Here is a 13,699-nt window from a genome sequence, read left to right as displayed (position 1 = left end):
ACTCAAGCAGGATCTAGAAACACTCTAACAGGCACTAGGCGACCCTCCCCCAGGATGGAATTAGTCTGCTTGTTTAATTTTTCAGGATCCCTAACGTCTAAGAGATGGTCACGAAAACATTCAGGCTCCAACCTACAAAAGGGGTGCGAAGCAACTCAACTTTCACGTGGAACTGGGTGCTTTCTCATGTAGAACACCACAGACGTAATCCCTCTGCTGCTGCTGCTGCTGCTGCTGCTAAGTCACTTCAGTCGTGTCCGTCTTTGTATGACCCCACACACGGCAGCCCACCAGGCTGCCCCGTCCCTGGGATTCTCCAGGCAAGAACACTGGAGTGGGTTGCCATTTCCTTCTCCAGTGCATGAAAGTGAAAAGCGAAAGTGAAGCCGCTCAGTCGTATCCGACCCTCAGCGACCCCAGAGACTGCAGCCTTCCAGGCTCCTCCATCCATGGGATTTTCCAGGCAAGAGTACTGCTTTTTCATTTTTTGCCACCCATTGCTTTTCATGGTAGAACAGAAGTGGCAATGTTTTCAGGTCTTCAAATCTCCCTTTTCTAGCTTTGTTTAGAATTTAAATGGATGGAATAAAAAGATTAAAAAAAAAAAAAAAGTGGGGACTTCCCTGGCAGTCCAGTGGTTAAGACTCAACACTCTCAGTGCCAGGGACCCAGGTTCAATCCCTGGTCAGGGAAATAAATTCTCACAAGCCCAAGCCCTACACCATGGCCAAAAAAGGAAACAAAACAACTCCACACCCTCAGTTTGGAACACAATCCATGCATCAGAATGGAACAACTAGCTCTCTCCAAGGACAATTTAAGATGATCAAATTTTAAGATCTTTTTCTATTTATTTTTTGATGTAGACCACTTTAAAAGTCTTTATTGAATTTGTTACAATATTGTTTCTGCTTTATGCATTTTGCTGTTTGGGCATGTGGGATCTTTTTAGCTCCCTGACAGGGATCAAACCTGCACACCCTGCATTGGAAGGCAGATTCTTAACCACTGGACCATCAGGAAGTTCCTAAGATGATCTAAACTAAACCATGGAATCTGTTTTTTCCCCCTTCAAATTAAAGTACAGTTGATTTACAATATTGTGTTAGATGTATAGCGTATCGGTTATTTTCGCTGATTATACTTTATTATATGTTATTACAAGGTAATGGGTATAATTCCCTCTGCTGTACAGTATATCCCTGTCGCTCATCTATTTTATACATAGCAGTTTGTATCTGTTAATCCTGTATGCCTAATTTGTCCCTCCCCTCTTAAATCATGAGATTCCTTATGTTGCTTAAGGATGAAGAAATGCTCAAATCTTAGCACTTCCTATTTTATACTATATAACACAAAGATATTAGCATATTCACATGGTACTCACAGCTTTCCATTGGTGTAGGATACTTCTTCTTAGTAAATGCTGTGTTTATATTGGACACGTGGATGGTCAAGCCTCAGCCCAAGAAGCGGGTGCACCATTTCTACCATGAAGCATAAGACAGGCTGTGGCTGGGGTCACAGTGCAGCTCGCCCACTTCTCTGTCTGCTACAGTTTCTTAGCTTATGTATTATTTTTCAAAGTATGCCAAATGTTTAGCATTTATATATAAAATCAAGAGAATGGAGAACCAAGCAAAAAGAAGACCTCAAGGGCGGGGATTTCCATTTCCCCAGAGCACGTTTCTAAAAAATTGTACTTGTTATTTATTTATTTTTGACTGTGCTGACTTTAGTTGCTGCACAAACTTTTCTCTAGTCCTGTGAGTGGGGGCTACTCTCTCGTTGCAGAGTGCAGGCTTCTCATCGCAGTGGCTTCTCTTGCTGCGGAGCACCGGCTCCAGGCCACGCGGGCTTCAGCAGTGATGGTGCACAGGTTTAGCTGCTCCGTGGCATGTGGGATCTTCCCGGACCAGGGATCGAGCCTGTGTCTACTGCACTGGCAGGAGGATTCTTTACCACTAAGCCACCAGAGACGCCCGGTGCTTTTTCTTTCAATATACTTAATAATATGTTTATTATTTATTTGTTTATTCCTCCCACCCCAACCCTCGGCACATTTAACAGTTGCTCACACCACTGTTTGGAGGAGCTGTTTCTCCTCCCCTGCTGCAGTTTATCAGTCACCATCCTCCTCACTTAGTGGGGGAAGTGAGGCCACTTTTGTGGACTTCCACCCACGCCTGACTATCCTTCCAGATGCACAGTTTTTTTTAATGTATATATTTATTTATGCATTTGGCTGTGCTGGGTCTTACACAGCAGATCTTAAGTTGCAGCCTACGGGATTTTTTTTTTTTTTTTTTGAGGATAATTGGTTTATAATGTTGTTAGTTTCTGCTGTACAGCAACGTGAATCAGCTATAAGTATACGAAATCCCCTCCCTTGTGAGCCTCCCTCCCACCCCTCCACCCCACCCCTTTAGGTCATCACAGAGCTCTGAGCTGTGCTCCCTGTGCTGTACACCAACTTCCCACGAGCAACCTATTTGACACATGGTAGCGACTTAGCAGCAGCAGCGTATATATAGGGCTTCCCTGGTGGCTCAGACGGTAAAAAATTTGCCTGCAATGCAGGAGACCCAGGTTCCATTCCTGGGTCAGGAAGATCCCCTGGAGAAGGGCATGGCAAACCACTCCAGTATTCTTGCCTGGAGAATCTCATGACAGAGGAGCCTATGGGCTATAGTCCATGGGGTCGCAAAGAGTTGGACACGACTGAAGCCACTTAGCAGAGTGTCAATATGTCAGTGCTACTGTTTCAATTTGTCCCACCCTCTCCTTCCCCTGCAGTGTCCACAAATCCATTCCCTCTGTCTGCATCTCTATTCCTGCCCTGCAAATAGGTTCATCTGCGCCATTTTTTCTAGATTCTATACATATGGCATTCAGGATCTTTGGTTGCAGCATGCAAACTCTAACGTGACATGTGGAATTTAGCTCGAACCCGGGCCCCTGCTTTGGGAGTGTGGAGTCTTAGCCACTGGACCACCAGCGAAGTCTCCAGACACACGGAGTTCTCATAAAATGTCTCATACAAGGGCAAGCCTCTGTGAGAGGTTCCCAGAGCCTCTGCAGTCCCAGGAGAGACCCCGTGACCCTGAGAAGGTCACTTCTCATTCTCCGCCTTGTTTTCTCCTTTTGTAAAACCAAGAGCTGTCCTCATGTGTCCTCACCGCGCCCTCAAAGCTTCAAAGGGAACCATCATCCAGTCCCTAGGTCCCCTCTTCTCCCCAAATGCTGACAGCTTAGTCCCCCCAAACAACTAAATCAATGAATTCTGGATAGCCAACAGCAGGCATGGACCACTTGGGTCAGTTACTTGAACTTTTTGGCTTTAAACACTACATGACGTTTAGAAATCAATAGTAAACAAGAACCTCACTGAGCTCAGCACTGAGACAAGTTGTCCCAACTTTAGGAAATGGGACAGGGTTTCTGTGCCGCTTTCACACCCTGACACAGCAGGAAGGCCCCGCTTGGACCTAGTGGCCCCTTTGGAGTAACTCTTTATCAAGAAAGTGACAGACCCCATGATTATGTAAAGATGTGATTTTTATCCTTCCTGGGGTGTGAAGAGTTAACACCAACAAGGCTAGATTGTGCTTTTTCACCTTTTGAGATTCTGGCTATTTTTATTTTTATTTTTTTTTTTAAAACCTTTTAACCCTATCCTCTTGGCAGAAAAGAAGATCTGGCTGTGAGCTCAGTGTCAGAGCCGACCCCTAGTCCTCAGTGGGTCTGACATCATGCAAGAGATGTAAATGCCCAGGTCCATCCAAAGAGGACATTCCAGCAAGGCCTGGCTCAGTGCCAGCACCTATCCAAAAGGGAACAACCTTCAGACTCCGGCCTGTAAGGCTGCAGACAGCAGCGTCCTAGGATCTCGAGGAGTTACAAACCTATGCTGAGTAAGATTGGTCTCAGTTTCCTCCCTGCATTTGCAATATTTATCAGGATTTGACCAAAAAAAAATTCCAATGAATATTCATTGGAAGGACTGATGCTGAAGCTGAAGCTCCACTACTTTGGCCACCTGATGCGAATCATTGGAAAAGACCCTGATGGCTGGGAAAGACTGAGGGCAGGAGGAGAAGGGTACGGCAGGGGATGAGATGGTTGGATGGTATCACCGACTCAGTGGACATGAGTTTGAGCAAACTTGGGGAGATGGTGAAGGACAAGGAAGCCTGGCGTGCTGCAGTCCTGCTGCTAAGCTGCTAAGTCACTTCAGTCGTGTCCGACTCTGTGTGACCCCATAGACGGCAGCCCACCAGGCTCCCCCGTCCCTGGGATTCTCCATTGGCAAGAACACTGGAGTGGGTTGCCATTTCCTTCTCCAGTGCATCAAAGTGAAAAGTGAAAATGAAGTTGCTCAGTCGTGTCCGACCCTCAGCGACCCCATGGACTGCAGCCTACCAGGCTCCTCCATTCATGGCATTTTCCTGGCAGGAGTACTGGAGTGGGGTGCCATTGCCTTCTCTGTGAAGGACAAGGAAGCCTGGCGTGCTGCAGACCATGGGGTCGCAAAGAGTCGGATACGACTGAGGGACTGAACAACAACAGGACAAATCTGTGAGGATCCTGAAACGAATGACCTTGCACGACGGAGAGAACACGGCCCCAGGCTGGGGAGAAGCAGCCTAGCTACCTGTCTACTCAGGTGGTGAAAGTTTGGAATGTACTCAGCCCTGGGAGCTCGTGGCCGACGCCTACTTCTCTTGGAAAAAGGAACTGAAACGCCCTCCAGAGAGACAGCCCAGGGTGCAGCACCCAAGCCTGCAAACATGGAACGGCACTCACGAAAGATGGATATGCACTCTGTTCCTTATGTCATTGAGATTCCACACAGGAGTGATGTCATATGATGTGTCCTCCTCTGTTTGACTTACTTCACTCAATGTGATAACCTCTAGGTCCATCCATGTTGCCGCAGAAACAGACTCACAGACACAGGAAAAAGGATGATTACCAGAGGATATGAGGGGCAGGGGAGGATACAAGAGGAGTTTAAGATTAACAGATACACAATACTATGTATCGGAGAAGGTGATGGCGCCCCACTCCAGTCCTCTTGCCTGGAGAATCCCATGGACGGAGGAGCCTGGTGGGCTGCAGTCCATGGGGTTGCGGAGTCAGACACGACTGAGCGACTTCACTCTCACTTTTCACTTTCATGCATTGGAGAAGGAAATGGCAACCCACTCCAGCGTTCTTGCCTGGAGAATCCCAGGGACAGAGGAGCCTGGTAGGAGGCTGTCTATGGGGTCACACAGAGTCGGAGACAACTGAAGCGACTTAGCAGTAGTAGCAGTACTATCATATACAAAGATAAACAACAAGGGCCTGCTATATAGCACAAGGGAGTATATGTGATGTCTTGAGGTAACTTGTAATGGAAAAGAATCTGAAAAAAAAAAAACTGTATATATTGTGTACATATATGTACACGTGTACATGTGTACATATATGTGTATATATATACATACATGGGTCTTCCCACGTGGCTCAGTGGTAAAGAATCCACCCGCCAATGCAGGAGCTGAAAGAGATGTAGGGTTAATCCCTGGGTCAGGAAAAGTCCCTGCAGGAGGAAATAGCAACCCACTCCAGTATTCTTGCCTGGGAAATCCCATGGACAGAGGAGCCTGGAGGGCTACAGTCCATGGGGTGGCAGAGTCAGATACAACCGAGTGACTTAGCACACATACCATACATCCATATGTGTATACATGTATAGCTCCATCACATGCTGCACAATTGAAACTAACACAATATCACAAATCAACAGTATTTCAATTAAAAACAAATGGTTAAAAACGTTTGAAACGCAGGAGCCTCTCTCTTCTCTCCTCTCCAGATGCTCTGCCTAATCTTTGCCCTCTCCAGACCCCACCTCTCCTGCAGCCCAGAGCCACACTCCTCTTTTCCTAGCACTGCCCCCTGACCCCCCGACCCCCCCCACCACCGCTCTCCCCCACTCCCAGGTTCCCTGAGGGTCTCCTCGCCCCAGGTCACCTGCACCGAGAGGGGGCTGTTTCCTAGAAAGCGGGCTAATAGGGAAGCAACCACTAGAGGGTGACATGATTACACATAAGCGTGCTCTGGGGGATGGAGCAGGGCCAGAGCTGGCCAGGCGTCCAGATGGAGGCCCAGAGAGCGAGCAGGCCTCAGCACAGGTGACCCACTGTGACGAGCACACTCACAGCAGTGTCTTCAGGCTCCGGTCATGTCTGTCTGTCTCTCCGTGTGTGTCTGTCTCACACACACGCACTGACCCATACTGGCTGGCTAACCAACCAGGGCCTTAGGTGTTCTGCACAACAGCCACTCCTGGCCGTGGTCCACGACCGTGAATGGCAGAGTGCACATCTCAGCCGCTGATTTCACGGCCCTCCTTGCAGCTCAGCCAGGTGGGAGGCAAGCTGACATGCCTCTGCAGGGCAGTGGAGCTCATGGGCTTAGAAAGTGGCTCAAGACCTGGACTATGGAGCTCAAGTTCCAGTTCTGTGGGCCGATGGGTCCTGAGCACTTACCTGTCTGTGCCATGGCTTCTCCACCTGTAAATGGAGGTGAGCTGATGCAAGGAATAGCTAAGTTCATACTCGTAAAGACCTCTGAAGAACATCTAACACACAGTAAAATCTCAGTAAATAGCAGCTGTTTTCCGACAGCCAGGAGCTGCGCTGGAAGGTTTCGTGCATTATCCCACTCAATCCTCACAAGCCCCCAAGATACGAAAGTCACTAGTCCCATTTCACAGATGGAAACACCAAGGCTCCAAGTGGTTAAATAGCTTGTCCAGAGTCACAGAGCTGATAAGAGACAGATTCCAGGTTTTAAGTCAGAATCTGTCTGACTGAAAACCCATGTTCTGGGACTTGCCTGGAGGTCCAGTGGTTAGGACTCCTCGCTTCTACTACAGGGAGCATGGTTTCGATCCCTGGTTGGGTGACCTAAGATCCCACATGCCACGTGGTGCAAAGTAACTCAATAAAAATAAAATAAAAGCCCACGTTTTTTCACTACATCACGGGGAAAACTTCGGACTTTGCACGAGAAGACTCAAAGGCAAAAGATGGGGGCAAGGGTGGGGGGAACAAAATTTTTTAAACATTATTTGTATTTTATTAAAAAAGGAAAGCCTTCAAGAAATACAATTTAGCAAAAGTTTTACAGCAGGAGAAGTTAAACCAGGGAATGGGAGGTTCTGGCAGCAGCACCGGGGAACCTGCTGGACATGTGAGTTCTCGGCAGCACCCTGGACCTCTGACCCAAGGCCTTCCAAGTTACTCGGATGCACGCGCAGGCTTGAGAGGCACAAGGAAACCCAAGAGCTGGTGCTGAAAACCTAGGTCAGAGGCAAAAGGCAGGACGTCTGTCTGGCAGACACTGAGTCTGGGACTGACTCTTCCTGCCTCGGGGAGGAGAAAACGAGGGGCACAGAGCCAGGGCACCCCGACGTGAACGCCCATCTCATGATGCTCTTGTGAGTCAACCGTTTCTGTTCCTTTGACCTGCACATTACTCAGAAACAGGAAATAACATTTTTTAAATACTTAACTGTCAGTAAGAATGCATCTGTGTAATTTGGGGGCACATTTGTGTGGGGCTTTTTTTTTTTTTCATGGTACGTTTATAAAAGAAAAAACCCAGAACAGCATTTGTTAGGTCCCTCCCAGGGGCCAGGTTCTGCACAAGGACCCTCCCTCTCCACTGGTCCTCTACAGGGAGGACATTTTATTTATAACCATCAGCCGTTGGCACTTCCACCACTGATAACCGGTCACTATTTTGCAGTGTGTTTCTGAGTCCTTAGGGGCAGACACACCCTCTGCATCTCTGTCTCCTCCAGGGCACAGAGCCGTGCACACCAGCTGTATGTATGTCCCCTGAACCATCAAATGATTGAAAACCTTGCCCAAGTGTTCAGTGCTTAGGAATGGCTATGTTTACAACACGGGTTATTCTTATTTTAGGGTTGTCATAGCTACCTGCTTAGTAACAAGCACCCAAGGTGTTTGTTACTATTAACAAATATTAGCTGATACTTGGGGTTTTTCAATCCAAGTAATTCTAATCCTTTGGTTGGGTGTTGGAATACGTGAAAATAGGTATGAGAGTCGGACTGTGAAGAAAGCTGAGCGCCGAAGAATTGATGCTTTTGAACTGTGGTGTTGGAGAAGACTCGTGAGAGTCCCCTGGACTGCAAGGAGATCCAACCAGTCCATTCTGAAGGAGATCAGCCCTGGGATTTCTTTGGAAGGAATGATGCTAAAGCTGAAACTCCAGTACTTTGGCCACCTCATGCGAAGAGTTGACTCATTGGAAAAGACTGATGCTGGGAGGGATTGGGGGCAGGAGGAGAAGGGGACGACAGAGGATGAGATGGCTGGATGGCATAACTGACTCGATGGATGTGAGTCTGAGTGAACTCCGCGAGTTGGTGATAGACAGGGAAGCCTGGTATGCTGCGATTCATGGGGTCGCAAAGAGTCGGACATGACTAAGCGACTGAATTGAACTGAACTGAACACTCAAAAGTTGCAACCGACAAATTTCAAGTGGTAGCCACATTTCCAGAGTAGACGGAGAGAGTGTCCATCCATCTGGGGGTGACTCTCAACAGTCACTCTTTCTGCATGAGTTTTTCCAGTTAGGACACAAAAGGGTACAGTCATCCTGAAGTGAGGGCTCCAGCCAACCAGACCCCAAACCCTTATTTTTCTTGGGGTGGATAAAGCCCTTGTCTGTAGGATATAGTGAACTAATAATTTGGGAGTCAGTAAACAAGTGGTTTGGGGGTGTCCCCAATAATTTTTGATGTGAGAACAATTTTCACCTATTTTTCCTATTTATGTCTTCATTTCACATTATTTGCTGTTTCTTTCATTTTCACATAATATGGAAGATACTATATCTTCCATATTTTCCTATATTTTCATTTTTAATTGTTGCAAAATACATATCCAGTAAAATTTGCCATCATAGCTATCTTAAAGCGTAGAATTCCATAGTGTTAAGTAGATTCACATGGTGCAATAAATTCCCAGAACTTGTTCATCTTGCAAAACTGAAACTCTATGCCCATAAACAGCCCCTACCCCTCAGCCTCTGGCAACCACCCTTCCAGATTCTGGGATTTTTCACCACTCTGGACACCTCACATAAGTGAAATAATACCCTATTATCTTTTTGTGATTGGTTTATTTCACTCAGAATAAAGTCCCCAAGTTCCCTCCATGCTGTGGTGTGTGATAGCATTTCCTTCCTTTTTAAGGCTGGATAATATTCCACTGTATGGACAGACTGCATTGTGTTTATCCATCATCTGTGAGGGACACTTAGGTTGCTCCTACTCAAACCTTGCATCTCAGACTGGGGCTTGAACCCATGTGCTGAAACTTAAACCTGGCCAAAATCTAGTTTGGGACTCAAACCCACATGGCCAGGACTTGGTGGTGGTGGTTTAGTCCTAAGTCGTGTCTGACACTTGCAATCCCATGGACTGTCACCCACCAGGATCTTTTGTCCATAGGATTCTCCAGGGAAGAATACTGGAGTGGGTTGCCATTTCCTTCTCTAGGGGATCTTGCCGACCCAGGAATCGAACCCAGGTCTCCTGCATTGCAGGCAGATTCTTTACCAACTGAGCTATGAGGCCAGGACTTGAACCTGCCCTAAATCCACGGTCCTCCAACTAAGATCATACACCTGGTTTCAGGACCCAGTGAAGCTCAGGATCTTGATGTCTCATGGCGGACAGAATTCAATGAGAGACAAAGTGATAGGTAAGGAGTGGATTTATTTAAAGAGAAACACACTCCACGGACAGAGTGTGGGCCATCTCAGAAGGTGATCATGCATGCTGAGCCACTTCAGTTGTGTCCGATTCTCTGCAACCCCACAGCCCACCAGGCTCCTCTGTCCATGGGGATTATCCAGGCAAGAATCCTGGAGTGCGTGGCTGTGCGCTCCTCCAGGGGAATCTTCCTGACCCAGGGTTTGAACCCATGTCTCTTATGTCTACCTGTACTGGCAGGCAGGTTCTTTACCACTAGCATGAGAGCAGCCTCAAAAAGTGGTGTGGTTAGTTTTTATGGGTGAGGTAATTTCACACGCTAATGAGAGGGAGGATTACTTCAGCTATTTTGGGGAAGGGGAGGAGTTTTCCAGGAATTAGGCCACTGCCCACTTTTTGGCCTTTGATGGCTGGCCTCAGGAATGGTCATGGTGCCTGTAGTTGTATCATTTAGCTTGCTGACGTGTCACAATGAGTGTATACTACGGCTCAAGGTCAAGTCGATTCATCCACAATCTTGGACCTATTTGGTTCTAATCAGCTTACGTCCTGTCCTCTGGCTATGTCATTCTTTTAAAGGGTGTGCCCTGCCCCTTTCCCTCCTATTTCACCATCTTCTGGTTGTTGCAAATAATGCTATGAACTCGGGTGTACAAATGTTTCCTCTAGCCTCTGCTTTTCTTTATTTTTGGTATATACCCAGAAGTGGAATTGCTGGATCGTAGGGTAGTTGTATTTTTAAGTTTTCGAGGAACTGCCACGCTGTTTCCTACAGCAGCTGTACCATTTCACATTACCACCAACAGCACACCAGAACTCCAATTTCTCTGCCTCTTCACCAACACTTATTATTTTCTATTTTATTAACTGCAGCCATCCTAATGGGTATGAGGTAATGCCTTATTTGGTTTTGATTAGCATTTTTCTAATGATTAATGATGTTGAGCATCTTTTCATGTGCTCGTAGGCCATTTGTATGCCTTCAACCACATTTACGGAGTGCCTCCTACACAGGGATGTGACATGCCATGGATACAATAGAGTTAATATAAAACACACACAACATAGTTTAACTCCTTTGATCCAAGGCCTGCCAGCTAGACTCTGATTCAGTTTCTAGACACATATATATTATATATATACATAATTGTCAATCACCCAGTCTCTGGACCATAATGCTCTCCCTCTATTTTTGTGTCTCAAATCATAGCCTAAACTGAAGCCCCCACGAAGCCACGTGAAATTGTCCCTACTTTCACTTGAATTGGGAACAAAGTGAAATGTTGGGATGAGACAGAACTCAAACACTCATGCTTTTCCATAGTGTGACTTGTGGGAAGATCACTGTAGACTATCCAGCCAGTCTGCCCTGGCAGAACACAAGGAAACTGAGACCCAGAGTGGGAGGCACTTCCTCCTCACCTCAGGCTCAGCAGACGGGGCACCCATGCCACGCTGTGCCCCCATTTCTTCCTGATGCTTACTCTATTTATTAAACACGAACATAATCATATTGCTGAAAATCATGGTTATATGTTTGAATGTCTTAAGTAAAAAGGCCCTGTACTAATAAAAGTCTAGAGTGCAACTCAAGAAAAAGTTTTGTGAGAACTAGCAGCAGGTGGTCAGCTTCTAGAGAAAGCATTTCCAGGTACCACTAAATGACTTTTCAGAGTTGAGAGCAGGAGTGAAATGAAAGTCACTCAGTGGGGTCTGACTCTTTGAGACAGTCCATGGACTTCTCCAGGCCAGAATACTGGAGTGGGTAGCCTTTCCCTTCTCCAGGGGATCTTCCCAACCCAGGGATGGAACCCAGGTCTCCCTCAATGCAGGCGGATTCTTTACCAACTGAGCTATCAGCGAAGCTAATACAGCAGGAGAAACAGGGTTAACTTAAGCTCCTTCACTCCAGGTCAGGCAATCCCCAGCCCCACCCCCACCCCCAAGCAAATCTCCCCTCCCTCCCATAAAGTGGTTGAGGACTTTGTTTTGTGTTAGGGAGGTTTAAGGTGTTTTTGATTAGGACCTTGATAACAACACAAACATATCCGCGCCCACAGACCAACAAGAAAAGTCACTTTACAGGGCGTGTAACCTGAAAGTTTAGGCAGCAGTGGTGGGAGACCACCATAAGCCTGGATATACCCCAGGACAAGAGTGCCAGCCCAGATGTGCCCCAGATTTGTGACTCTATTGGACAGCACATTTGGAATCCTCTAGATGACCAGCACAACCCTGTATTATTCCACGTGTGTGCACGTGAAGTCGCTTCAGTTGCATCCAACTCTTTGCAACTCTGTGGACTATAGCCAGTGAGGCGCCTCTGTCCATGGGATTTCCCAGGCAAGAAGACCGGAGTGGGTTGCCATTTCCTCCTCCAGGGGATCCCATAGCCTGCATTGGCTGGCGGATTTTCACCACTAGAGCTACTTGGGAAGCCCATTATTCCAGGAGAGTTATACAAATCTATGGGCCTCACACCAGGTGCAACTGGGGGGTGGGGTGGGGGGATTGGGTGTGTGTGTGTGTGTGTGTGAAGGATTTTGCTTCTGCATTTCCAGATGGAAGAACAAGAGAGGTAGGTGGTAAAGTCTAAAACGTATGATGCCTATTACCAATCTGTATGTACTTAGCCCACTACTGGTCTCCTGGGCAAAACAGAAGTGGCCAAAAGTGAACCTCTTATACTAAATATGGAACGCAGTAAAAATCGTGTTCATGCCCTTAAACAACCAATTAAACCATTCCCCACCCCCACCCCACGCGAGATCTTAGCACCTTAGTTTCTCAACTAGGACTAGAACCCGGACTCCTCGCATTGGGAGCCCAGTCTCAGCACTAGACTGCCAGAGAAGTACCCCCAATTTCCTTCTTTGATAGCTGAATCACGTTTGTGTGGATCCACAAATTCATTAAAAACAGATTTTCATTTTCTGATTGCGGAATTCTTCGTTAGGGGAAGTTAAAATGAAACTCTGAAATCCTATCCTCTGAGTGGTTATTTAAAACCCAGAAGCCACTTCTAGACTACAGCATTTCATGATTCCAGCAAACACAGTTTATAAACGAACAGACATTTGGTGAAGCACTTTAAATCAAGCCCAATCGTCACTCTGTTTTACCCAAAGGCAAAACTGTGAAGGCACACAAGAATTCGCTGGCTATCAGCACGACTGGGCCCTTCACCGTCTAAGAGGCTGACAAAGAAGGCGATGCAGAGAAGGGCTTGGGGAGGCGGGAGGATGCGACCCGGCGCCGCCCGGGCCTCCCGGCCGAGTGCAGAAGCGGAGGAAGTTGTGATGCGCAGGGACCGAAGGAGCGCACAGGCGAGCGCACAGGCGGCGGTGTCTGGAAACACCCGGAACATGCTAGAAGGAAGTGGTAATGCCTAGATCCCCAGTGCGCATCGGGGGGCCGAGCTCGGCTAAGGGACGCGCGGACAGAGCGGAGTTTCTCCCTAGTTTACCGCACAAGACTGGAGAGAAAGGAACCGTGGGAAGCTGCCCACTGGGGAGAACCGAGGGGGTCGCCGCACAGACGCGCCGCGAGGCCCCGGGGACTCAGGCAGGGAGGGAAGCGGAGCGGCCCCCAGCCAGGATCTGGGCAGGAGAGTCTTGAGGGAGGATAAAGGGAGCCAGCGGGAGGCTGGGCAAGGGGCGCGCGGGGCAGCCTCGGACCGGAGGCTCAGAGCCCAGACGCGGGCCGGGCGTGGCCGGCAGCTCCCCGCTGGCGGCGGCGGCGGCGGAAGCGGCTGCGGGCTTCCCACGTCCAGACGGCGAGCACAGGGTTAACCCGCGGCGGGCCGGCGCTCGGTTTCCAAGGCAACGCCGGCAGTTCCGGCGCGCAGGCTCGTACCATCGCGCGCGCGCGGGGGAGCGCGGGGGGCGGGGGCGC

At 48.1% G+C, this 13,699-nt stretch overlaps 1 protein-coding gene across 1 annotated transcript in view; it reads right to left on the bottom strand.

Annotated features, from left to right (window-relative positions):
- Positions 1-13,699, bottom strand: part of WNT5B (Wnt family member 5B) — an 82,404-nt gene that overhangs the window by 26,181 nt on the left and 42,524 nt on the right. The gene's annotated exons all lie outside the window — the stretch shown is intronic.

This window comes from Bos grunniens, chromosome 5, assembly GCF_055505025.1.
Source record: "Bos grunniens cultivar Pamir isolate PY7600 chromosome 5, Bosgru_T2T1.0, whole genome shotgun sequence".
In the NCBI taxonomy this organism is placed as follows: Eukaryota; Metazoa; Chordata; class Mammalia; order Artiodactyla; family Bovidae; genus Bos; species Bos grunniens.
Note: the sequence above shows the minus strand (reverse complement) of the source record. Positions and strands in the feature narration are given on the sequence as shown.